Source organism: Pseudophryne corroboree, unplaced genomic scaffold (genome assembly GCF_028390025.1).
Source record: "Pseudophryne corroboree isolate aPseCor3 unplaced genomic scaffold, aPseCor3.hap2 scaffold_2984, whole genome shotgun sequence".
Taxonomy (NCBI): Eukaryota; Metazoa; Chordata; class Amphibia; order Anura; family Myobatrachidae; genus Pseudophryne; species Pseudophryne corroboree.
The window spans coordinates 1-21,613 of record NW_026969656.1 but is presented as its reverse complement, the minus strand read 5'-3'; the positions used below and the strand labels follow the sequence as shown (position 1 = coordinate 21,613).

At 47.4% G+C, this 21,613-nt stretch overlaps 23 non-coding genes and 4 pseudogenes across 23 annotated transcripts; 12 read left to right on the top strand and 15 right to left on the bottom strand.

Annotated features, from left to right (window-relative positions):
• The first annotated feature begins 5,292 nt into the window (after positions 1–5,292).
• On the top strand, positions 5,293–5,456 carry LOC135016159 (U1 spliceosomal RNA). The gene has a single exon (XR_010214296.1). It is a non-coding gene; the product is annotated as a U1 spliceosomal RNA (small nuclear RNA).
• Positions 5,457–5,608: 152 nt separating this feature from the next.
• On the top strand, positions 5,609–5,744 carry LOC135016151 (U1 spliceosomal RNA; annotated as a pseudogene).
• A 701-nt stretch (positions 5,745–6,445) lies between these two features.
• LOC135016138 (U1 spliceosomal RNA) lies at positions 6,446–6,609 on the top strand. Its single transcript, XR_010214280.1, has one exon. It is a non-coding gene; the product is annotated as a U1 spliceosomal RNA (small nuclear RNA).
• Positions 6,610–6,761: 152 nt separating this feature from the next.
• LOC135016149 (U1 spliceosomal RNA) lies at positions 6,762–6,924 on the top strand. The gene has a single exon (XR_010214291.1). It is a non-coding gene; the product is annotated as a U1 spliceosomal RNA (small nuclear RNA).
• Positions 6,925–7,598: 674 nt separating this feature from the next.
• On the top strand, positions 7,599–7,762 carry LOC135016137 (U1 spliceosomal RNA). The gene has a single exon (XR_010214279.1). It is a non-coding gene; the product is annotated as a U1 spliceosomal RNA (small nuclear RNA).
• A 151-nt stretch (positions 7,763–7,913) lies between these two features.
• Positions 7,914–8,076, top strand: LOC135016141 (U1 spliceosomal RNA). The gene has a single exon (XR_010214283.1). It is a non-coding gene; the product is annotated as a U1 spliceosomal RNA (small nuclear RNA).
• A 674-nt stretch (positions 8,077–8,750) lies between these two features.
• Positions 8,751–8,914, top strand: LOC135016134 (U1 spliceosomal RNA). Its single transcript, XR_010214276.1, has one exon. It is a non-coding gene; the product is annotated as a U1 spliceosomal RNA (small nuclear RNA).
• Positions 8,915–9,066: 152 nt separating this feature from the next.
• On the top strand, positions 9,067–9,229 carry LOC135016158 (U1 spliceosomal RNA). Its single transcript, XR_010214295.1, has one exon. It is a non-coding gene; the product is annotated as a U1 spliceosomal RNA (small nuclear RNA).
• Positions 9,230–9,903: 674 nt separating this feature from the next.
• Positions 9,904–10,067, top strand: LOC135016155 (U1 spliceosomal RNA). The gene has a single exon (XR_010214293.1). It is a non-coding gene; the product is annotated as a U1 spliceosomal RNA (small nuclear RNA).
• A 152-nt stretch (positions 10,068–10,219) lies between these two features.
• On the top strand, positions 10,220–10,355 carry LOC135016153 (U1 spliceosomal RNA; annotated as a pseudogene).
• Positions 10,356–11,210: 855 nt separating this feature from the next.
• On the bottom strand, positions 11,211–11,373 carry LOC135016143 (U1 spliceosomal RNA). The gene has a single exon (XR_010214285.1). It is a non-coding gene; the product is annotated as a U1 spliceosomal RNA (small nuclear RNA).
• A 468-nt stretch (positions 11,374–11,841) lies between these two features.
• On the top strand, positions 11,842–12,004 carry LOC135016147 (U1 spliceosomal RNA). The gene has a single exon (XR_010214289.1). It is a non-coding gene; the product is annotated as a U1 spliceosomal RNA (small nuclear RNA).
• An 828-nt stretch (positions 12,005–12,832) lies between these two features.
• Positions 12,833–12,995, bottom strand: LOC135016157 (U1 spliceosomal RNA). The gene has a single exon (XR_010214294.1). It is a non-coding gene; the product is annotated as a U1 spliceosomal RNA (small nuclear RNA).
• A 152-nt stretch (positions 12,996–13,147) lies between these two features.
• On the bottom strand, positions 13,148–13,311 carry LOC135016133 (U1 spliceosomal RNA). The gene has a single exon (XR_010214275.1). It is a non-coding gene; the product is annotated as a U1 spliceosomal RNA (small nuclear RNA).
• A 674-nt stretch (positions 13,312–13,985) lies between these two features.
• LOC135016145 (U1 spliceosomal RNA) lies at positions 13,986–14,148 on the bottom strand. The gene has a single exon (XR_010214287.1). It is a non-coding gene; the product is annotated as a U1 spliceosomal RNA (small nuclear RNA).
• Positions 14,149–14,290: 142 nt separating this feature from the next.
• LOC135016135 (U1 spliceosomal RNA) lies at positions 14,291–14,454 on the bottom strand. The gene has a single exon (XR_010214277.1). It is a non-coding gene; the product is annotated as a U1 spliceosomal RNA (small nuclear RNA).
• Positions 14,455–15,128: 674 nt separating this feature from the next.
• On the bottom strand, positions 15,129–15,291 carry LOC135016146 (U1 spliceosomal RNA). The gene has a single exon (XR_010214288.1). It is a non-coding gene; the product is annotated as a U1 spliceosomal RNA (small nuclear RNA).
• A 468-nt stretch (positions 15,292–15,759) lies between these two features.
• LOC135016142 (U1 spliceosomal RNA) lies at positions 15,760–15,922 on the top strand. Its single transcript, XR_010214284.1, has one exon. It is a non-coding gene; the product is annotated as a U1 spliceosomal RNA (small nuclear RNA).
• Positions 15,923–16,777: 855 nt separating this feature from the next.
• LOC135016152 (U1 spliceosomal RNA) lies at positions 16,778–16,913 on the bottom strand (annotated as a pseudogene).
• A 152-nt stretch (positions 16,914–17,065) lies between these two features.
• Positions 17,066–17,229, bottom strand: LOC135016144 (U1 spliceosomal RNA). The gene has a single exon (XR_010214286.1). It is a non-coding gene; the product is annotated as a U1 spliceosomal RNA (small nuclear RNA).
• Positions 17,230–17,903: 674 nt separating this feature from the next.
• Positions 17,904–18,066, bottom strand: LOC135016154 (U1 spliceosomal RNA). The gene has a single exon (XR_010214292.1). It is a non-coding gene; the product is annotated as a U1 spliceosomal RNA (small nuclear RNA).
• Positions 18,067–18,218: 152 nt separating this feature from the next.
• Positions 18,219–18,382, bottom strand: LOC135016160 (U1 spliceosomal RNA). The gene has a single exon (XR_010214297.1). It is a non-coding gene; the product is annotated as a U1 spliceosomal RNA (small nuclear RNA).
• Positions 18,383–19,056: 674 nt separating this feature from the next.
• LOC135016140 (U1 spliceosomal RNA) lies at positions 19,057–19,219 on the bottom strand. Its single transcript, XR_010214282.1, has one exon. It is a non-coding gene; the product is annotated as a U1 spliceosomal RNA (small nuclear RNA).
• Positions 19,220–19,370: 151 nt separating this feature from the next.
• Positions 19,371–19,534, bottom strand: LOC135016136 (U1 spliceosomal RNA). Its single transcript, XR_010214278.1, has one exon. It is a non-coding gene; the product is annotated as a U1 spliceosomal RNA (small nuclear RNA).
• A 674-nt stretch (positions 19,535–20,208) lies between these two features.
• LOC135016148 (U1 spliceosomal RNA) lies at positions 20,209–20,371 on the bottom strand. Its single transcript, XR_010214290.1, has one exon. It is a non-coding gene; the product is annotated as a U1 spliceosomal RNA (small nuclear RNA).
• A 152-nt stretch (positions 20,372–20,523) lies between these two features.
• LOC135016139 (U1 spliceosomal RNA) lies at positions 20,524–20,687 on the bottom strand. Its single transcript, XR_010214281.1, has one exon. It is a non-coding gene; the product is annotated as a U1 spliceosomal RNA (small nuclear RNA).
• Positions 20,688–21,388: 701 nt separating this feature from the next.
• Positions 21,389–21,524, bottom strand: LOC135016150 (U1 spliceosomal RNA; annotated as a pseudogene).
• Positions 21,525–21,613: the final 89 nt, after the last annotated feature.

Below are 21,613 nucleotides of genomic sequence, written 5' to 3'. Positions count from 1 at the left end.
CCCAAACGAAAGACACTAGAATGAAAATTTTAAATCCTACTGTTAGTGCTTCATCTACACGTTATAGCCCTGAATTTTCCAATGCCTAGCTCTTTGCAAAAGAGAGATATCGACAAGGAAAAGCTGTATTGTACCTTTGCATTTTTCTCCCAAACGAAAGACACTAGAATGAAAATTTTAAAGCCTCCTGTTAGTGCTTCATCTACACGTTATAGCCCTGAATTTTCCGATGCCTATCTCTTTGCAAAAGAGAGATATCGGCAAGGAAAAGCTGTATTGTACCTTTGCATTTTTCTCCCAAACGAAGGACACTAGAATGAAAATTTTAAAGCCTCCTGTTAGTGCTTCATCTACACGTAATAGCCCTGAATTTTCCAATGCCTATCTCTTTGCAAAAGAGAGATATCGGCAAGGAAATGCTGTATTGTACCTTTGCATTTTTCTCCCAAACGAAAGACACTAGAATGAAAATTTTAAAGCCTCCTGTTAGTGCTTCATCTACACGTTATAGCCCTGCATTTTCCAATGCCTATCTCTTTGCAAAAGAGAGATATCGGCAAGGAAAAGTTGCATTGTACTTTTGCATTTTTCTCCCAAACGAAAGACACTAGAATGAAAATTGTAAAGCCTCCTGTTAGTGCTTCATCTACACGTTATAGCCCTGCATTTTCCAATGCCTATCTCTTTGCAAAAGAGAGATATCGGCAAGGAAAAGCTGTATTGTACCTTTGCATTTTTCTCCCAAACGAAAGACACTAGAATGAAAATGTTAAAGCCTACTGTTAGTGCTTCATCTACACGTTATAGCCCTGAATTTTCCAATGCCTATCTCTTTGCAAAAGAGAGATATCGGCAAGGAAAAGCTGTATTGTACCTTTGCATTTTTCTCCCAAACGAAAGACACTAGAATGAAAATTTTAAAGCCTCCTGTTAGTGCTTCATCTACACGTTATAGCCCTGAATTTTCCAATGCCTAGCTCTTTGCAAAAGAGAGATATCGGCAAGGAAAAGCTGTATTGTACCTTTGCATTTTTCTCCCAAACGAAAGACACTAGAATGAAAATTTTAAAGCCTCCTGTTAGTGCTTCATCTACACGTTATAGCCCTGAATTTTCCAATGCCTATCTCTTTGCAAAAGAGAGATATCGGCAAGGAAAAGCTGTATTGTACCTTTGCATTTTTCTCCCAAACGAAGGACACTAGAATGAAAATTTTAAAGCCTCCTATTAGTGCTTCATCTACACGTTATAGCCCTGAATTTTCCAATGCCTATCTCTTTGCAAAAGAGAGATATCGGCAAGGAAAAGCTGTATTGTACCTTTGCATTTTTCTCCCAAACGAAGTACACTAGAATGAAAATTTTAAAGCCTCCTGTTAGTGCTTCATCTACACGTTATAGCCCTGAATTTTCCAATGCCTATCTCTTTGCAAAAGAGAGATATCGGCAAGGAAATGCTGTATTGTACCTTTGCATTTTTCTCCCAAACGAAAGACACTAGAATGAAAATTTTAAAGCCTCCTGTTAGTGCTTCATCTACACGTTATAGCCCTGCATTTTCCAATGCCTATCTCTTTGCAAAAGAGAGATATCGGCAAGGAAAAGCTGCATTGTACTTTTGCATTTTTCTCCCAAACGAAAGACACTAGAATGAAAATTTTAAAGCCTCCTGTTAGTGCTTCATCTACACGTTATAGCCCTGAATTTTCCAATGCCTAGCTCTTTGCAAAAGAGAGATATTGGCAAGGAAAAGCTGTATTGTACCTTTGCATTTTTCTCCCAAACGAAAGACACTAGAATGAAAATTTTAAAGCCTCCTGTTAGTGCTTCATCTACACGATATAGCCCTGAATTTTCCAATGCCTATCTCTTTGCAAAAGAGAGATATCGGCAAGGAAAAGCTGTATTGTACCTTTGCATTTTTCTCCCAAACGAAGGACACTAGAATGAAAATTTTAAAGCCTCCTGTTAGTGCTTCATCTACACGTTATAGCCCTGAATTTTCCAATGCCTATTTCTTTGCAAAAGAGAGATATCGGCAAGGAAAAGCTGTATTGTACCTTTGCATTTTTCTCCCAAACGAAAGACACTAGAATGAAAATTTTAAAGCCTACTGTTAGTGCTTCATCTACACGTTATAGCCCTGAATTTTCCAATGCCTAGCTCTTTGCAAAAGAGAGATATCGGCAAGGAAAAGCTGTATTGTACCTTTGCATTTTTCTCCCAAACGAAAGACACTAGAATGAAAATTTTAAAGCCTCCTGTTAGTGCTTCATCTACACGTTATAGCCCTGAATTTTCCAATGCCTATCTCTTTGCAAAAGAGAGATATCGGCAAGGAAAAGCTGTATTGTACCTTTGCTTTTTTCTCCCAAACGAAAGACACTAGAATAAAAATTTTAAAGCCTCCTATTAGTGCTTCATCTACACGTTATAGCCCTGAATTTTCCAATGCCTATCTCTTTGCAAAAGAGAGATATCGGCAAGGAAAAGCTGCATTGTACTTTTGCATTTTTCTCCCAAACGAAAGACACTAGAATGAAAATTTTAAAGCCTCCTGTTAGTGCTTCATCTACACGTTATAGCCCTGAATTTTCCAATGCCTAGCTCTTTGCAAAAGAGAGATATTGGCAAGGAAAAGCTGTATTGTACCTTTGCATTTTTCTCCCAAACGAAAGACACTAGAATGAAAATTTAAAAGCCTCCTGTTAGTGCTTCATGTACGCGGTATAGCCCTGAATTTTCCAATGCCTAGCTCTTTGCAAAAGAGAGATATCGGCAAGGAAAAGCTGTATTGTACCTTTGCATTTTTCTCCCAAACGAAAGACACTAGAATGAAAATTTTAAAGCCTCCTGTTAGTGCTTCATCTACACGTTATAGCCCTGAATTTTCCAATGCCTATCTCTTTGCAAAAGAGAGATATCGGCAAGGAAATGCTGTATTGTACCTTTGCATTTTTCTCCCAAACGAAAGACACTAGAATGAAAATTTTAAAGCCTCCTGTTAGTGCTTCATCTACACGTTATAGCCCTGAATTTTCCAATGCCTAGCTCTTTGCAAAAGAGAGATATCGGCAAGGAAAAGCTGTATTGTACCTTTGCATTTTTCTCCCAAACGAAAGACACTAGAATGAAAATTTTAAAGCCTCCTGTTAGTGCTTCATCTACACGTTATAGCCCTGAATTTTCCAATGCCTATCTCTTTGCAAAAGAGAGATATCGGCAAGGAAAAACTGTATTGTACCTTTGCATTTTTCTCCCAAACGAAAGACACTAGAATGAAAATTTTAAAGCCTCCTGTTAGTGCTTCATCTACACGTTATAGCCCTGAATTTTCCAATGCCTATCTCTTTGCAAAAGAGAGATATCGGCAAGGAAAAGCTGTATTGTACCTTTGCATTTTTCTCCCAAACGAAGGACACTAGAATGAAAATTTTAAAGCCTCCTATTAGTGCTTCATCTACACGTTATAGCCCTGAATTTTCCAATGCCTATCTCTTTGCAAAAGAGAGATATCGGCAAGGAAAAGCTGTATTGTACCTTTGCATTTTTCTCCCAAACGAAGTACACTAGAATGAAAATGTTAAAGCCTCCTGTTAGTGCTTCATCTACACGTTATAGCCCTGAATTTTCCAATGCCTATCTCTTTGCAAAAGAGAGATATCGGCAAGGAAAAGCTGTATTGTACCTTTGCATTTTTCTCCCAAACGAAAGACACTAGAATGAAAATTTTAAAGCCTCCTGTTAGTCCTTCATCTACACGTTATAGCCCTGAATTTTCCAATGCCTATCTCTTTGCAAAAGAGAGATATCGGCAAGGAAATGCTGTATTGTACCTTTGCATTTTTCTCCCAAACGAAAGACACTAGAATGAAAATTTTAAAGCCTCCTGTTAGTGCTTCATCTACACGTTATAGCCCTGCATTTTCCAATGCCTATCTCTTTGCAAAAGAGAGATATCGGCAAGGAAAAGCTGCATTGTACTTTTGCATTTTTCTCCCAAACGAAAGACACTAGAATGAAAATTTTAAAGCCTCCTGTTAGTGCTTCATCTACACGTTATAGCCCTGAATTTTCCAATGCCTAGCTCTTTGCAAAAGAGAGATATTGGCAAGGAAAAGCTGTATTGTACCTTTGCATTTTTCTCCCAAACGAAAGACACTAGAATGAAAATTTTAAAGCCTACTGTTAGTGCTTCATCTACACGTTATAGCCCTGAATTTTCCAATGCCTAGCTCTTTGCAAAAGAGAGATATCGGCAAGGAAAAGCTGTATTGTACCTTTGCTTTTTTCTCCCAAACGAAAGACACTAGAATGAAAATTTTAAAGCCTCCTATTAGTGCTTCATCTACACGTTATAGCCCTGAATTTTCCAATGCCTATCTCTTTGCAAAAGAGAGATATCGGCAAGGAAAAGCTGCATTGTACTTTTGCATTTTTCTCCCAAACGAAAGACACTAGAATGAAAATTTTAAAGCCTCCTGCTAGTGCTTCATCTACACGTTATAGCCCTGAATTTTCCAATGCCTAGCTCTTTGCAAAAGAGAGATATTGGCAAGGAAAAGCTGTATTGTACCTTTGCATTTTTCTCCCAAACGAAAGACACTAGAATGAAAATTTAAAAGCCTCCTGTTAGTGCTTCATCTACACGGTATAGCCCTGAATTTTCCAATGCCTAGCTCTTTACAAAAGAGAGATATCGGCAAGGAAAAGCTGTATTGTACCTTTGCATTTTTCTCCCAAACGAAAGACACTAGAATGCAAACTACAGGTAGTGCTGCAGGGCCCACACCCTTTTACTTGCCTTACAGAGCAGCTCTGGAGCTGTTACAGTGCCCAGCTGCTGCAAGAAATCAGCTTGAATGCTTCAGGGGATGGGGCATGGCCAACATGAGCCCCACACCAAAGGAGGGGGGAGGTGTTTAATGCGAACTAGGGGTCATCCAAGCACTGCAAAAGGCCGCCATGCCCTGCATGCCCCTTTTCTCTTTTCATATGCAGATGAGGGTTCCAGTCAACTTTGGCCCACTGCTTGGATAACATCACCGTATGCAAATCCGTCTGCTGCAGACCTTCCCCCAGGAGTGCTTGTACTAGTTGTTGCATATGGTTTGATATTTGATGGTGCTTCAGTATTAGGCAGCCTTCCGCCCTCCCATGTTCATCTGAAAAGATGTGGTCTCCCTGCAGTTGTTGTCCCCAGATGAGAGTTCACTTGTGCTGCCTCAGTTGAATCTCCTTTACTTGACAGAGATGTGCCTGAGCAGCTGCCCTCACCAGCCCTATCCCAAATCATACTTATTTTGCATAGGAGATACCATGGTCATGAAGATTGTTCTCCAAGGGTGAGGTTCATTCATTGCATTCTGGGTATGCTGACCCCTGTGATTTTCCCAAATGTGGGAAACTCGACTGCATTATTTGTGGTAGTGGGGGACTGTGTTTGTGCTTTCCTCTGGTCAGCTCTGGTAAAAGTCAGATTTCTTTGTCTCAGATCTTCTTCTAGCCTTGTTCTTCTTTCGAGAGTTCCCTTGTGCTGCCTCAGTTGGATCTCTTTCACTTGACAGGGGGGTGCCCGAACAGCGACCCTCCCCAGCTCTAGCCCAACTCCTACTTACCTGCCAGGTGAGATACTATGATCATGAAGGTGCTTCTCCCAGGGCAAGGCTCAACCATTGCACTCTGGGTGTGCTGCTCCTGCGATTTCCCCAAATGTGGGAAACTTGACTGCATAATTTGTGTTTCCCCTCGTCGGCTCTCGTATAATTCAGATCTCTTTGTCTCAGGTCTCTCTCCAGCCTAGTTTGCTGTCTGTTTCCACTTCTCTTTTCTTCAGCCGCTCCCTTCTATACCCTTGTGCACTATCCTGACTTCTCCTCCCGTCTGCTTACTTTGTGCCTTCCAATGCACAATACAAACTACAGGTAGTGCTGCAGGGCCCACACCCTTTTACTTGCCTTACAGAGCAGCTCTGGAGCTGTTACAGTGCCCAGCTGCTGCAAGAAATCAGCTTGAATGCTTCAGGGGCTGGGGCATAGCCAACATGAGCCCCACACCAAAGGAGGGTGGAGGTGTTTAATGCAAACTAGGGGTCAGCCAAGCGCCGCAAAAGGCCACCATGCCCTGCACGCCCCTTTTCTCTTTTCATATGCAGATGAGGGTTGAAGCCAACTTTGACCCACTGCTTGGATGACATCACCATATGCAAATCCATCTGCGGCAGGCCTTCCCCCAGGAATGCTTGCACTAGTTGTTGCATTTGGTTTGTTGTTTGGGGGTGCTTCAGTATTAGGCAGCCTTCTGCCCTCCCATGTTCATCTGAAAATATATGTTCTCCCTGCAGTTGTTGTCCCAAGATGAGAGTTCCCTTGTGCTGCCTCAGTTGAATCTCCTTTACTTGACAGAGATGTGCATGAGCAGCGGCCCTCCCCAGCCCTATTCCAAATCATACTTATTTTGCATAGGAGATACCATGGTCATGAAGATTTTTCTCCCAGGGTGAGGTTCATTCATTGCATTTTGGGTATGCTGACCCCTGTGATTTCCCCAAATGTGGGAAACTTGACTGCATTATTTGTGGTAGTGGGAGACTGTGTTTGTGCTTTCCTCTGGTCAGCTCTGGTAAAAGTCAGATTTCTTTGTCTCAGATTTTCCTTTAGCCTTGTTCTTTTTTCGAGAGTTCCCTTGTGCTGCCTCAGTTGGATCTCCTTCACTTTACAGGGGGGTACCCGAGCAGCGACCCTCCCCAGCTCTAGCCCAACTCCTACTTACCTGCCAGGTGAGATACTATGATCATGAAGGTGCTTCTCCCAGGGCAAGGCTCACCCATTGTACTCTGGGTGTGCTGCTCCTGTGATTTCCCCAAATGTGGGAAACTTGACTGCATAATTTGTGTTTCCCCTGGTCGGCTCTCGTATAATTCAGATCTCTTTGTCTCAGGTCTCTCTCCAGCCTAGTTTGCTGTCTGTTTCCACTTCTCTTTTCTTCAGCCGCTCCCTTCTATACCCTTGTGCACTATCCTGACTTCTCCTCCCGTCTGCTTACTTTGTGCCTTCCAATGCACAATGCAAACTACAGGTAGTGCTGCAGGGCCCACACCCTTTTACTTGCCTTACAGAGCAGCTCTGGAGCTGTTACAGTGCCCAGCTGCTGCAAGAAATCAGCTTGAATGCTTCAGGGGATGGGGCATGGCCAACATGAGCCCCACACCAAAGGAGGGTGGAGGTGTTTAATGCGAACTAGGGGTCATCCAAGCACCGCAAAAGGCCGCCATGCCCTGCACGCCCCTTTTCTCTTTTCATATGCAGATGAGGGTTGAAGCCAACTTTGACCCACTGCTTGGATGACATCACCGTATGCAAATCCGTCTTCTGCAGAACTTCCCCCAGGAATGCTTGCACTAGTTGTTGCATTTGGTTTGTTGTTTGGGGGTGCTTCAGTATTAGGCAGCCTTCTGCCCTCCCATGTTCATCTGAAAATATGTGTTCTCCCTGCAGTTGTTGTCCCCAGATGAGAGTTCCCTTGTGCTGCCTCAGTTGAATCTCCTTTACTTGACAGAGATGTGCCTGAGCAGCGGCCCTCCCCAGCTCTATCCCAAATCATACTTATTTTGCATAGGAGATACCATGGTCATGAAGATTATTCTCCCAGGGTGAGGTTCATTCATTGCATTATGGGTATGCTGACCCCTGTGATTTCCCCAAATGTGGGAAACTCGACTGCTTTATTTGTGGTAGTGGGGGACTGTGTTTGTGTTTTCCTCTGGTCAGCTCTGGTAAAAGTCAGATTTCTTTGTTCAGATCTTCCTCTAGCCTTGTTCTTCTTTTGAGAGTTCCCTTGTGCTGCCTCAGTTGGATCTCCTTCACTTGACAGGGGGGTGCCCAAGCAGAGACCCTCCCCAGCTCTAGCCCAACTCCTACTTACCTGCCAGGTGAGATACTATGATCATGAAGGTGCTTCTCCCAGGGCAAGGCTCACCCATTGCACTCTGGGTGTGCTGCCCCTGCGATTTCCCCAAATGTGGGAAACTTGACTGCATAATTTGTGTTTCCCCTGGTCGGCTCTCGTGTAATTCAGATCTCTTTGTCTCAGGTCTCTCTCCAACCTAGTTTGCTGTCTGTTTCCACTTCTCTTTTCTTCAGCCGCTCCCTTCTATACCCTTGTGCACTATCCTGACTTCTCCTCCCGTCTGCTTACTTTGTGCCTTCCAATGCACAATGCAAACTACAGGTAGTGCTGCAGGGCCCACACCCTTTTACTTGCCTTACAGAGCAGCTCTGGAGATGTTACAGTGCCCAGCTGCTGCAAGAAATCAGCTTGAATGCTTCAGGGGATGGGGCATGGCCAACATGAGCCCCACACCAAAGGAGGGTGGAGGTGTTTAATGCGAACTAGGGGTCATCCAAGCACCGCAAAAGGCCGCCATGCCCTGCACGCTCCTTTTCTCTTTTCATATGCAGATGAGGGTTGAAGCCAACTTTGACCCACTGCTTGGATGACATCACCGTATGCAAATCCGTCTTCTGCAGAACTTCCCCCAGGAATGCTTGCACTAGTTGTTGCATTTGGTTTGTTGTTTGGGGGTGCTTCAGTATTAGGCAGCCTTCTGCCCTCCCATGTTCATCTGAAAATATGTGTTCTCCCTGCAGTTGTTGTCCCCAGATGAGAGTTCCCTTGTGCTGCCTCAGTTGAATCTCCTTTACTTGACAGAGATGTGCATGAGCAGCGGCCCTCCCCAGCCCTATTCCAAATCATACTTATTTTGCATAGGAGATACCATGGTCATGAAGATTGTTCTCCCAGGGTGAGGTTCATTCATTGCATTTTGGGTATGCTGACCCCTGTGATTTCCCCAAATGTGGGAAACTTGACTGCATTATTTGTGGTAGTGGGGGACTGTGTTTGTGCTTTCCTCTGGTCAGCTCTGGTAAAAGTCAGATTTCTTTGTCTCAGATTTTCCTCTAGCCTTGTTCTTCTTTCGAGAGTTCCCTTGTGCTGCCTCAGTTGGATCTCCTTCAGTTTACAGGGGGGTACCCGAGCAGCGATCCTCCCCAGCTCTAGCCCAACTCCTACTTACCTGCCAGGTGAGATACTATGATCATGAAGGTGCTTCTCCCAGGGCAAGGCTCACCCATTGCACTCTAGGTGTGCTGCTCCTGCGATTTCCCCAAATGTGGGAAACTTGACTGCATAATTTGTGTTTCCCCTGGTCGGCTCTCGTATAATTCAGATCTCTTTGTCTCAGGTCTCTCTCCAGCCTAGTTTGCTGTCTGTTTCCACTTCTCTTTTCTTGAGCCGCTCCCTTCTATGCCCTTGCGCACTATCCTGACTTCTCCTCCTGTCTGCTTACTTTGTGCCTTCCAACGCACAATGCGAACTACAGGTAGTGCTGCAGGGCCCACACCCTTTTACTTGCCTTACAGAGCAGCTCTGGAGCTGTTACAGTGCCCAGCTGCTGCAAGAAATCAGCTTGAATGCTTCAGGGGCTGGGGCATAGCCAACATGAGCCCCACACCAAAGGAGGGTGGAGGTGTTTAATGCAAACTAGGGGTCAGCCAAGTGCCGCAAAAGGCCACCATGCCCTGCACGCCCCTTTTCTCTTTTCATATGCAGACGAGGGTTGAAGCCAACTTTGACCCACTGCTTGGATGACATCACCATATGCAAATCCATCTGCGGCAGGCCTTCCCCCAGGAATGCTTGCACTAGTTGTTGCATTTGGTTTGTTGTTTGGGGGTGCTTCAGTATTAGGCAGCTTTCTGCCCTCCCATGTTCATCTGAAAATATATGTTCTCCCTGCAGTTGTTGTCCCCAGATGAGAGTTCCCTTGTGCTGCCTCAGTTGAATCTCCTTTACTTGACAGAGATGTGCATGAGCAGCGGCCCTCCCCAGCCCTATTCCAAATCATACTTATTTTGCATAGGAGATACCATGGTCATGAAGATTTTTCTCCCAGGGTGAGGTTCATTCATTGCATTTTGGGTATGCTGACCCCTGTGATTTCCCCAAATGTGGGAAACTCAACTGCATTATTTGTGGTAGTGGGGGACTGTGTTTGTGCTTTCCTCTGGTCAGCTCTAGTAAAAGTCAGATTTCTTTGTCTCACATTTTCCTCTAGCCTTGTTCTTCTTTCGAGAGTTCCCTTGTGCTGCCTTTGTTGGATCTCCTTCACTTTACAGGGGGGTACCCGAGCAGCGACCCTCCCCAGCTCTAGCCCAACTCCTACTTACCTGCCAGGTGAGATACTATGATCATTAAGGTGCTTCTCCCAGGGCAAGGCTCACCCATTGTACTCTGGGTGTGCTGCTCCTGCGATTTCCCCAAATGTGGGAAACTTGACTGCATAATTTGTGTTTCCCCTCGTCGGCTCTCGTATAATTCAGATCTCTTTGTCTCAGGTCTCTCTCCAGCCTAGTTTGCTGTCTGTTTCCACTTCTCTTTTCTTCAGCCGCTCCCTTCTATACCCTTGTGCACTATCCTGACTTCTCCTCCCGTCTGCTTACTTTGTGCCTTCCAATGCACAATGCAAACTACAGGTAGTGCTGCAGGGCCCACACCCTTTTACTTGCCTTACAGAGCAGCTCTGGAGCTGTTACAGTGCCCAGCTGCTGCAAGAAATCAGCTTGAATGCTTCAGGGGCTGGGGCATAGCCAACATCAGCCCCACACCGAAGGAGGGTGGAGGTGTTTAATGCAAACTAGGGGTCAGTCAAGCGCCGCAAAAGGCCACCATGCCCTGCACGCCCCTTTTCTGTTTTCATATGCAGATGAGGGTTCAAGCCAACTTTGACCCACTGCTTGGATGACATCACCATATGCAAATCCATCTGCGGCAGGCCTTCCCCCAGGAATGCTTGCACTAGTTGTTGCATTTGGTTTGTTGTTTGGGGGTGCTTCAGTATTAGGCAGCCTTCTGCTGCACCCTGCTTTGGTGTGGGGCTCATGTTGGCCATGCCCCATCCCCTGAAGCTTTCAAGCAGATTTCTTGCAGCAGCTGGGCACTGTAACAGCTCAAGAGCTGCTCTGTAAGGCAAGTAAAAGGGTGTGGGCCCTGCAGCACTACCTGTAGTTTGCATTGTGCATTGGAAGGCACAAAGTAAGCAGACGGGAGGAGAAGTCAGGATAGTGCACAAGGGTATAGAAGGGAGCGGCTGAAGAAAAGAGAAGTGGAAACAGACAGCAAACTAGGCTGGAGAGAGATCTGAGACAAAGAGATCTGAATTATACGATAGCCGACCAGGGGAAACACAAATTATGCAGTCAAGTTTCCCACATTTGGGGAAATCGCAGGGGCAGCACACCCAGAGTGCAATGGGTGAGCCTTGCCCTGGGAGAAGCACCTTCATGATCATAGTATCTCACCTGGCAGGTAAGTATGAGTTGGGCTAGAGCTGGGGAGGGTCGCTGCTCGGGCACCCCCCTGTTAAGTGAAGGAGATCCAACTGAGGCAGCACAAGGGAACTCTCAAAAGAAGAACAAGGCTAGAGGAAGATCTGAAACAAAGAAATCTGACTTTTACCAGAGCTGACCAGAAGAAAACACAAACACAGTCCCCCACTACCACAAATAAAGCAGTCGAGGTGAGGTTCATTCATTGCATTTTGGGTATGCTGACCCCTGTGATTTCCCCAAATGTGGGAAACTCGACTGCTTTATTTGTGGTAGTGGGGGACTGTGTTTGTGTTTTCTTCTGGTCAGCTCTGGTAAAAGTCAGATTTCTTTGTTTCAGATCTTCCTCTAGCCTTGTTCTTCTTTTGAGAGTTCCCTTGTGCTGCCTCAGTTGGATCTCCTTCACTTAACAGGGGGGTGCCCGAGCAGCGACCCTCCCCAGCTCTAGCCCAACTCCTACTTACCTGCCAGGTGAGATACTATGATCATGAAGGTGCTTCTCCCAGGGCAAGGCTCACCCATTGCACTCTGGGTGTGCAGCCCCTGCGATTTCCCCAAATGTGGGAAACTTGACTGCATAATTTGTGTTTCCCCTGGTCGGCTCTCGTATAATTCAGATCTCTTTGTCTCAGATCTCTCTCCAGCCTAGTTTGCTGTCTGTTTCCACTTCTCTTTTCTTCAGCCGCTCCCTTCTATACCCTTGTGCACTATCCTGACTTCTCCTCCCGTCTGCTTACTTTGTGCCTTCCAATGCACAATGCAAACTACAGGTAGTGCTGCAGGGCCCACACCCTTTTACTTGCCTTACAGAGCAGCTCTGGAGCTGTTACAGTGCCCAGCTGCTGCAAGAAATCTGCTTGAATGCTTCAGGGGATGGGACATGGCCAACATGAGCCCCACACCAAAGGAGGGTGGAGCAGAAGGCTGACTAATACTGAAGCACCCCCAAACAACAAACCAAATGCAACAACTAGTGCAAGCATTCCTGGGGGAAGGCCTGCCGCAGATGGATTTGCATATGGTGATGTCATCCAAGCAGTGGGTCAAAGTTGGCTTCAACCCTCGTCTGCATATGAAAACAGAAAAGGGGCGTGCAGGGCATGGTGGCCTTTTGCGGCGCTTGACCGACCCCTAGTTTGCATTAAACACCTCCACCCTCCTTCGGTGTGGGGCTCATGTTGGCTATGCCCCAGCCCCTGAAGCATTCAAGCTGATTTCTTGCAGCAGCTGGGCACTTTAACAGCTCCAGAGCTGCTCTGTAAGGCAAGTAAAAGGGTGTGGGCCCTGCAGCACTACCTGTAGTTTGCATTGTGCATTGGAAGGCACAAAGTAAGCAGACGGGAGGAGAAGTCAGGATAGTGCACAAGGGTATAGAAGGGAGCGGCTGAAGAAAAGAGAAGTGGAAACAGACAGCAAACTAGGCTGGAGAGAGACCTGAGACAAAGAGATCTGAATTATACGAGAGCCGACCAGGGGAAACACAAATTATGCAGTCAAGTTTCCCACATTTGGGGAAATCGCAGGAGCAGCACACCTAGAGTGCAATGGGTGAGCCTTGCCCTGGGAGAAGCACCTTCATGATCATAGTATCTCACCTGGCAGGTAAGTAGGAGTTGGGCTAGAGCTGGGGAGGGTCGCTGCTCGGGTACCCCCCTGTCAAGTGAAGGAGATCCAACTGAGGCAGCACAAGGGAACTCTCGAAAGAAGAACAAGGCAAGAGGAAGATCTGAGACAAAGAAATCTGACTTTTACCAGAGCTGACCAGAGGAAAGCACAAACACAGTCCCCCACTACCACAAATAATGCAGTTGAGTTTCCCACATTTGGGGAAATCACAGGGGTCAGCATACCCAAAATGCAATGAATGAACCTCACCCTGGGAGAACAATCTTCATGACCATGGTATCTCCTATGCAAAATAAGTATGATTTGGAATAGGGCTGGGGAGGGCCGCTGCTCATGCACATCTCTGTCAAGTAAAGGAGATTCAACTGAGGCAGCACAAGGGAACTCTCATCTGGGGACAACAACTGCAGGGAGAACACATATTTTCAGATGAACATGGGAGGGCAGAAGGCTGCCTAATACTGAAGCACCCCCAAACAACAAACCAAATGCAACAACTAGTGCAAGCATTCCTGGGGGAAGTTCTGCAGAAGACGGATTTGCATACGGTGATGTCATACAAGCAGTGGGTCAAAGTTGGCTTCAACCCTCATCTGCATATGAAAAGAGAAAAGGGGCGTGCAGGGCATGGCGGCCTTTTGCGGTGCTTGGATGACCCCTAGTTCGCATTAAACACCTCCACCCTCCTTTGGTGTGGGGCTCATGTTGGCCATGCCCCATCCCCTGAAGCATTCAAGCAGATTTCTTGCAGCAGCTGGGCACTGTAACAGCTCCAGAGCTGCTCTGTAAGGCAAGTAAAAGGGTGTGGGCCCTGCAGCACTACCTGTAGTTTGCATTGTGCATTGGAAGGCACAAAGTAAGCAGACGGGAGGAGAAGTCAGGATAGTGCACAAGGGTATAGAAGGGAGCGGCTGAAGAAAAGAGAAGTGGAAACAGACAGCAAACTAGGCTGGAGAGAGACCTGAGACAAAGAGATCTGAATTATACGAGAGCCGACCAGGGGAAACACAAATTATGCAGTCAAGTTTCCCACATTTGGGAAAATCGCAGGGGCAGCACACCCAGAGTGCAATGGGTGAGCCTTGCCCTGGGAGAAGCACCTTCATGATCATAGTATCTCACCTGGCAGGTAAGTAGGAGTTGGGCTAGAGCTGGGGAGGGTCTCTGCTCGGGCACCCCCCTGTCAAGTGAAGGAGATCCAACTGAGGCAGCACAAGGGAACTCTCAAAAGAAGAACAAGGCTCTGAAACAAAGAAATCTGACTTTTACCAGAGCTGACCAGAGGAAAACACAAACACAGTCCCCCACTACCACAAATAAAGCAGTCGAGTTTCCCACATTTGGGGAAATCACAGGGGTCAGCATACCCAGAATGCAATGAATGAACCTCACCCTGGGAGAATAATCTTCATGACCATGGTATCTCCTATGCAAAATAAGTATGATTTGGGATAGAGCTGGGGAGGGCCGCTGCTCAGGCACATCTCTGTCAAGTTAAGGAGATTCAACTGAGGCAGCACAAGGGAACTCTCATCTAGGGACAACAACTGCAGGGAGAACACATATTTTCAGATGAACATGGGAGGGCAGACGGCTGCCTAATACTGAAGCACCCCCAAACAACAAACCAAATGCAACAACTAGTGCAAGCATTCCTGGGGGAAGGCCTGCCGCAGATGGATTTGCATATGGTGATGTCATCCAAGCAGTGGGTCAAAGTTGGCTTCAACCCTCGTCTGCATATGAAAACAGAAAAGGGGCGTGCAGGGCATGGTGGCCTTTTGCTGCGCTTGTCTGACCCCTAGTTTGCATTAAACACCTCCACCCTTCTTCGGTGTGGGGCTCATGTTGGCTATGCCCCAGCCCCTGAAGCATTCAAGCTGATTTCTTGCAGCAGCTTGGCACTGCAACAGCTCCAGAGCTGCTCTGTAAGGCAAGTAAAAGGGTGTGGGCCCTGCAGCACTACCTGTAGTTTGCATTGTGCATTGGAAGGCACAAAGTAAGCAGACGGGAGGAGAAGTCAGGATAGTGCACAAGGGTATAGAAGGGAGCGGCTGAAGAAAAGAGAAGTGGAAACAGACAGCAAACTAGGCTGGAGAGAGATCTGAGACAAAGAGATCTGAATTATACGAGAGCCGACCAGGGGAAACACAAATTATGCAGTCAAGTTTCCCACATTTGGGGAAATCGCAGGGGCTGCACACCCAGAGTGCAATGGGTGAGCCTTGCCCTGGGAGAAGCACCTTCATGATCATAGTATCTCACCTGGCAGGTAAGTAGGAGTTGGGCTAGAGCTGGGGAGGGTCGCTGCTCGGGCACCCCCCTGTTAAGTGAAGGAGATCCAACTGAGGCAGCACAAGGGAACTCTCAAAAGAAGAACAAGGCTAGAGGAAGATCTGAGACAAAGAAATCTGACTTTTACCAGAGCTGACCAGAAGAAAACACAAACACAGTCCCCCACTACCACAAATAAAGCAGTCGAGTTTCCCACATTTGGGGAAATCACAGGGGTCAGCATACCCAAAATGCAATGAATGAACCTCACCTCGACTGCTTTATTTGTGGTAGTGGGGGACTGTGTTTGTGTTTTCTTCTGGTCAGCTCTGGTAAAAGTCAGATTTCTTTGTTTCAGATCTTCCTCTAGCCTTGTTCTTCTTTTGAGAGTTCCCTTGTGCTGCCTCAGTTGGATCTCCTTCACTTAACAGGGGGGTGCCCGAGCAGCGACCCTCCCCAGCTCTAGCCCAACTCATACTTACCTGCCAGGTGAGATACTATGATCATGAAGGTGCTTCTCCCAGGGCAAGGCTCACCCATTGCACTCTGGGTGTGCTGCCCCTGCGATTTCCCCAAATGTGGGAAACTTGACTGCATAATTTGTGTTTCCCCTGGTCGGCTATCGTATAATTCAGATCTCTTTGTCTCAGATCTCTCTCCAGCCTAGTTTGCTGTCTGTTTCCACTTCTCTTTTCTTCAGCCGCTCCCTTCTATACCCTTGTGCACTATCCTGACTTCTCCTCCCGTCTGCTTACTTTGTGCCTTCCAATGCACAATGCAAACTACAGGTAGTGCTGCAGGGCCCACACCCTTTTACTTGCCTTACAGAGCAGCTCTTGAGCTGTTACAGTGCCCAGCTGCTGCAAGATATCTGCTTGAAAGCTTCAGGGGATGGGGCATGGCCAACATGAGCCCCACACGAAAGCAGGGTGCAGCAGAAGGCTGCCTAATACTGAAGCACCCCCAAACAACAAACCAAATGCAACAACTAGTGCAAGCATTCCTGGGGGAAGGCCTGCCGCAGATGGATTTGCATATGGTGATGTCATCCAAGCAGTGGGTCAAAGTTGGCTTCAACCCTCATCTGCATATGAAAACAGAAAAGGGGCGTGCAGGGCATGGTGGCCTTTTGCGGCGCTTGACTGACCCCTAGTTTGCATTAAACACCTCCACCCTCCTTCGGTGTGGGGCTGATGTTGGCTATGCCCCAGCCCCTGAAGCATTCAAGCTGATTTCTTGCAGCAGCTGGGCACTGTAACAGCTCCAGAGCTGCTCTGTAAGGCAAGTAAAAGGGTGTGGGCCCTGCAGCACTACCTGTAGTTTGCATTGTGCATTGGAAGGCACAAAGTAAGCAGACGGGAGGAGAAGTCAGGATAGTGCACAAGGGTATAGAAGGGAGCGGCTGAAGAAAAGAGAAGTGGAAACAGACAGCAAACTAGGCTGGAGAGAGACCTGAGACAAAGAGATCTGAATTATACGAGAGCCGACGAGGGGAAACACAAATTATGCAGTCAAGTTTCCCACATTTGGGGAAATCGCAGGAGCAGCACACCCAGAGTACAATGGGTGAGCCTTGCCCTGGGAGAAGCACCTTAATGATCATAGTATCTCACCTGGCAGGTAAGTAGGAGTTGGGCTAGAGCTGGGGAGGGTCGCTGCTCGGGTACCCCCCTGTAAAGTGAAGGAGATCCAACAAAGGCAGCACAAGGGAACTCTCGAAAGAAGAACAAGGCTAGAGGAAAATGTGAGACAAAGAAATCTGACTTTTACTAGAGCTGACCAGAGGAAAGCACAAACACAGTCCCCCACTACCACAAATAATGCAGTTGAGTTTCCCACATTTGGGGAAATCACAGGGGTCAGCATACCCAAAATGCAATGAATGAACCTCACCCTGGGAGAAAAATCTTCATGACCATGGTATCTCCTATGCAAAATAAGTATGATTTGGAATAGGGCTGGGGAGGGCCGCTGCTCATGCACATCTCTGTCAAGTAAAGGAGATTCAACTGAGGCAGCACAAGGGAACTCTCATCTGGGGACAACAACTGCAGGGAGAACATATATTTTCAGATGAACATGGGAGGGCAGAAAGCTGCCTAATACTGAAGCACCCCCAAACAACAAACCAAATGCAACAACTAGTGCAAGCATTCCTGGGGGAAGGCCTGCCGCAGATGGATTTGCATATGGTGATGTCATCCAAGCAGTGGGTCAAAGTTGGCTTCAACCCTCGTCTGCATATGAAAAGAGAAAAGGGGCGTGCAGGGCATGGTGGCCTTTTGCGGCACTTGGCTGACCCCTAGTTTGCATTAAACACCTCCACCCTCCTTTGGTGTGGGGCTCATGTTGGCTATGCCCCAGCCCCTGAAGCATTCAAGCTGATTTCTTGCAGCAGCTGGGCACTGTAACAGCTCCAGAGCTGCTCTGTAAGGCAAGTAAAAGGGTGTGGGCCCTGCAGCACTACCTGTAGTTCGCATTGTGCGTTGGAAGGCACAAAGTAAGCAGACAGGAGGAGAAGTCAGGATAGTGCGCAAGGGCATAGAAGGGAGCGGCTCAAGAAAAGAGAAGTGGAAACAGACAGCAAACTAGGCTGGAGAGAGACCTGAGACAAAGAGATCTGAATTATACGAGAGCCGACCAGGGGAAACACAAATTATGCAGTCAAGTTTCCCACATTTGGGGAAATCGCAGGAGCAGCACACCTAGAGTGCAATGGGTGAGCCTTGCCCTGGGAGAAGCACCTTCATGATCATAGTATCTCACCTGGCAGGTAAGTAGGAGTTGGGCTAGAGCTGGGGAGGATCGCTGCTCGGGTACCCCCCTGTAAACTGAAGGAGATCCAACTGAGGCAGCACAAGGGAACTCTCGAAAGAAGAACAAGGCTAGAGGGAAATCTGAGACAAAGAAATCTGACTTTTACCAGAGCTGACCAGAGGAAAGCACAAACACAGTCCCCCACTACCACAAATAATGCAGTCAAGTTTCCCACATTTGGGGAAATCACAGGGGTCAGCATACCCAAAATGCAATGAATGAACCTCACCCTGGGAGAACAATCTTCATGACCATGGTATCTCCTATGCAAAATAAGTATGATTTGGAATAGGGCTGGGGAGGGCCGCTGCTCATGCACATCTCTGTCAAGTAAAGGAGATTCAACTGAGGCAGCACAAGGGAACTCTCATCTGGGGACAACAACTGCAGGGAGAACACATATTTTCAGATGAACATGGGAGGGCAGAAGGCTGCCTAATACTGAAGCACCCCCAAACAACAAACCAAATGCAACAACTAGTGCAAGCATTCCTGGGGGAAGTTCTGCAGAAGACGGATTTGCATACGGTGATGTCATCCAAGCAGTGGGTCAAAGTTGGCTTCAACCCTCATCTGCATATGAAAAGAGAAAAGGAGCGTGCAGGGCATGGCGGCCTTTTGCGGTGCTTGGATGACCCCTAGTTCGCATTAAACACCTCCACCCTCCTTTGGTGTGGGGCTCATGTTGGCCATGCCCCATCCCCTGAAGCATTCAAGCTGATTTCTTGCAGCAGCTGGGCACTGTAACATCTCCAGAGCTGCTCTGTAAGGCAAGTAAAAGGGTGTGGGCCCTGCAGCACTACCTGTAGTTTGCATTGTGCATTGGAAGGCACAAAGTAAGCAGACGGGAGGAGAAGTCAGGATAGTGCACAAGGGTATAGAAGGGAGCGGCTGAAGAAAAGAGAAGTGGAAACAGACAGCAAACTAGGTTGGAGAGAGACCTGAGACAAAGAGATCTGAATTACACGAGAGCCGACCAGGGGAAACACAAATTATGCAGTCAAGTTTCCCACATTTGGGGAAATCGCAGGGGCAGCACACCCAGAGTGCAATGGGTGAGCCTTGCCCTGGGAGAAGCACCTTCATGATCATAGTATCTCACCTGGCAGGTAAGTAGGAGTTGGGCTAGAGCTGGGGAGGGTCTCTGCTTGGGCACCCCCCTGTCAAGTGAAGGAGATCCAACTGAGGCAGCACAAGGGAACTCTCGAAAGAAGAACAAGGCTAGAGGAAGATCTGAACAAAGAAATCTGACTTTTACCAGAGCTGACCAGAGGAAAACACAAACACAGTCCCCCACTACCACAAATAAAGCAGTCGAGTTTCCCACATTTGGGGAAATCACAGGGGTCAGCATACCCATAATGCAATGAATGAACCTCACCCTGGGAGAATAATCTTCATGACCATGGTATCTCCTATGCAAAATAAGTATGATTTGGGATAGAGCTGGGGAGGGCCGCTGCTCAGGCACATCTCTGTCAAGTAAAGGAGATTCAACTGAGGCAGCACAAGGGAACTCTCATCTGGGGACAACAACTGCAGGGAGAACACATATTTTCAGATGAACATGGGAGGGCAGAAGGCTGCCTAATACTGAAGCACACCCAAACAACAAACCAAATGCAACAACTAGTGCAAGCATTCCTGGGGGAAGTTCTGCAGAAGACGGATTTGCATACGGTGATGTCATCCAAGCAGTGGGTCAAAGTTGGCTTCAACCCTCATCTGCATATGAAAAGAGAAAAGGGGCGTGCAGGGCATGGCGGCCTTTTGCGGTGCTTGGATGACCCCTAGTTCGCATTAAACACCTCCACCCTCCTTTGGTGTGGGGCTCATGTTGGCCATGCCCCATCCCCTGAAGCATTCAAGCTGATTTCTTGCAGCAGCTGGGCACTGTAACAGCTCCAGAGCTGCTCTGTAAGGCAAGTAAAAGGGTGTGGGCCCTGCAGCACTACCTGTAGTTTGCATTGTGCATTGGAAGGCACAAAGTAAGCAGACGGGAGGAGAAGTCAGGATAGTGCACAAGGGTATAGAAGGGAGCGGCTGAAGAAAAGAGAAGTGGAAACAGACAGCAAACTAGGCTGGAGAGAGACCTGAGACAAAGAGATCTGAATTATACGAGAGCCGACCAGGGGAAACACAAATTATGCAGTCAAGTTTCCCACATTTGGGGAAATCACAGGAGCAGCACACCCAGAGTACAATGGGTGAGCCTTGCCCTGGGAGAAGCACCTTCATGATCATAGTATCTCACCTGGCAGGTAAGTAGGAGTTGGGCTAGAGCTGGGGAGGGTCGCTGCTCGGGTACCCCCCTGTAAAGTGAAGGAGATCCAACTGAGGCAGCACAAGGGAACTCTCGAAAAAAGAACAAGGCTAAAGGAAAATCTGAGACAAAGAAATCTGACTTTTACCAGAGCTGACCAGAGGAAAGCACAAACACAGTCTCCCACTACCACAAATATTGCAGTCAAGTTTCCCACATTTGGGGAAATCACAGGGGTCAGCATACCCAAAATGCAATGAATGAACCTCACCCTGGGAGAAAAATCTTCATGACCATGGTATCTCCTATGCAAAATAAGTATGATTTGGAATAGGGCTGGGGAGGGCCGCTGCTCATGCACATCTCTGTCAAGTAAAGGAGATTCAACTGAGGCAGCACAAGGGAACTCTCATCTTGGGACAACAACTGCAGGGAGAACATATATTTTCAGATGAACATGGGAGGGCAGAAGGCTGCCTAATACTGAAGCACCCCCAAACAACAAACCAAATGCAACAACTAGTGCAAGCATTCCTGGGGGAAGGCCTGCCGCAGATGGATTTGCATATGGTGATGTCATCCAAGCAGTGGGTCAAAGTTGGCTTCAACCCTCGTCTGCATATGAAAAGAGAAAAGGGGCGTGCAGGGCATGGTGGCCTTTTGCGGCGCTTGGCTGACCCCTAGTTTGCATTAAACACCTCCACCCTCCTTTGGTGTGGGGCTCATGTTGGCTATGCCCCAGCCCCTGAAGCATTCAAGCTGATTTCTTGCAGCAGCTGGGCACTGTAACAGCTCCAGAGCTGCTCTGTAAGGCAAGTAAAAGGGTGTGGGCCCTGCAGCACTACCTGTAGTTTGCATTGTGCATTGGAAGGCACAAAGTAAGCAGACGGGAGGAGAAGTCAGGATAGTGCACAAGGGTATAGAAGGGAGCGGCTGAAGAAAAGAGAAGTGGAAACAGACAGCAAACTAGGCTGGAGAGAGACCTGAGACAAAGAGATCTGAATTATACGAGAGCCGACGAGGGGAAACACAAATTATGCAGTCAAGTTTCCCACATTTGGGGAAATCGCAGGAGCAGCACACCCAGAGTGCAATGGTTGAGCCTTGCCCTGGGAGAAGCACCTTCATGATCATAGTATCTCACCTGGCAGGTAAGTAGGAGTTGGGCTAGAGCTGGGGAGGGTCGCTGCTCGGGTTCCCCCCTGTGAAGTGAAGGAGATCCAACTGAGGCAGCACCAGGGAACTCTC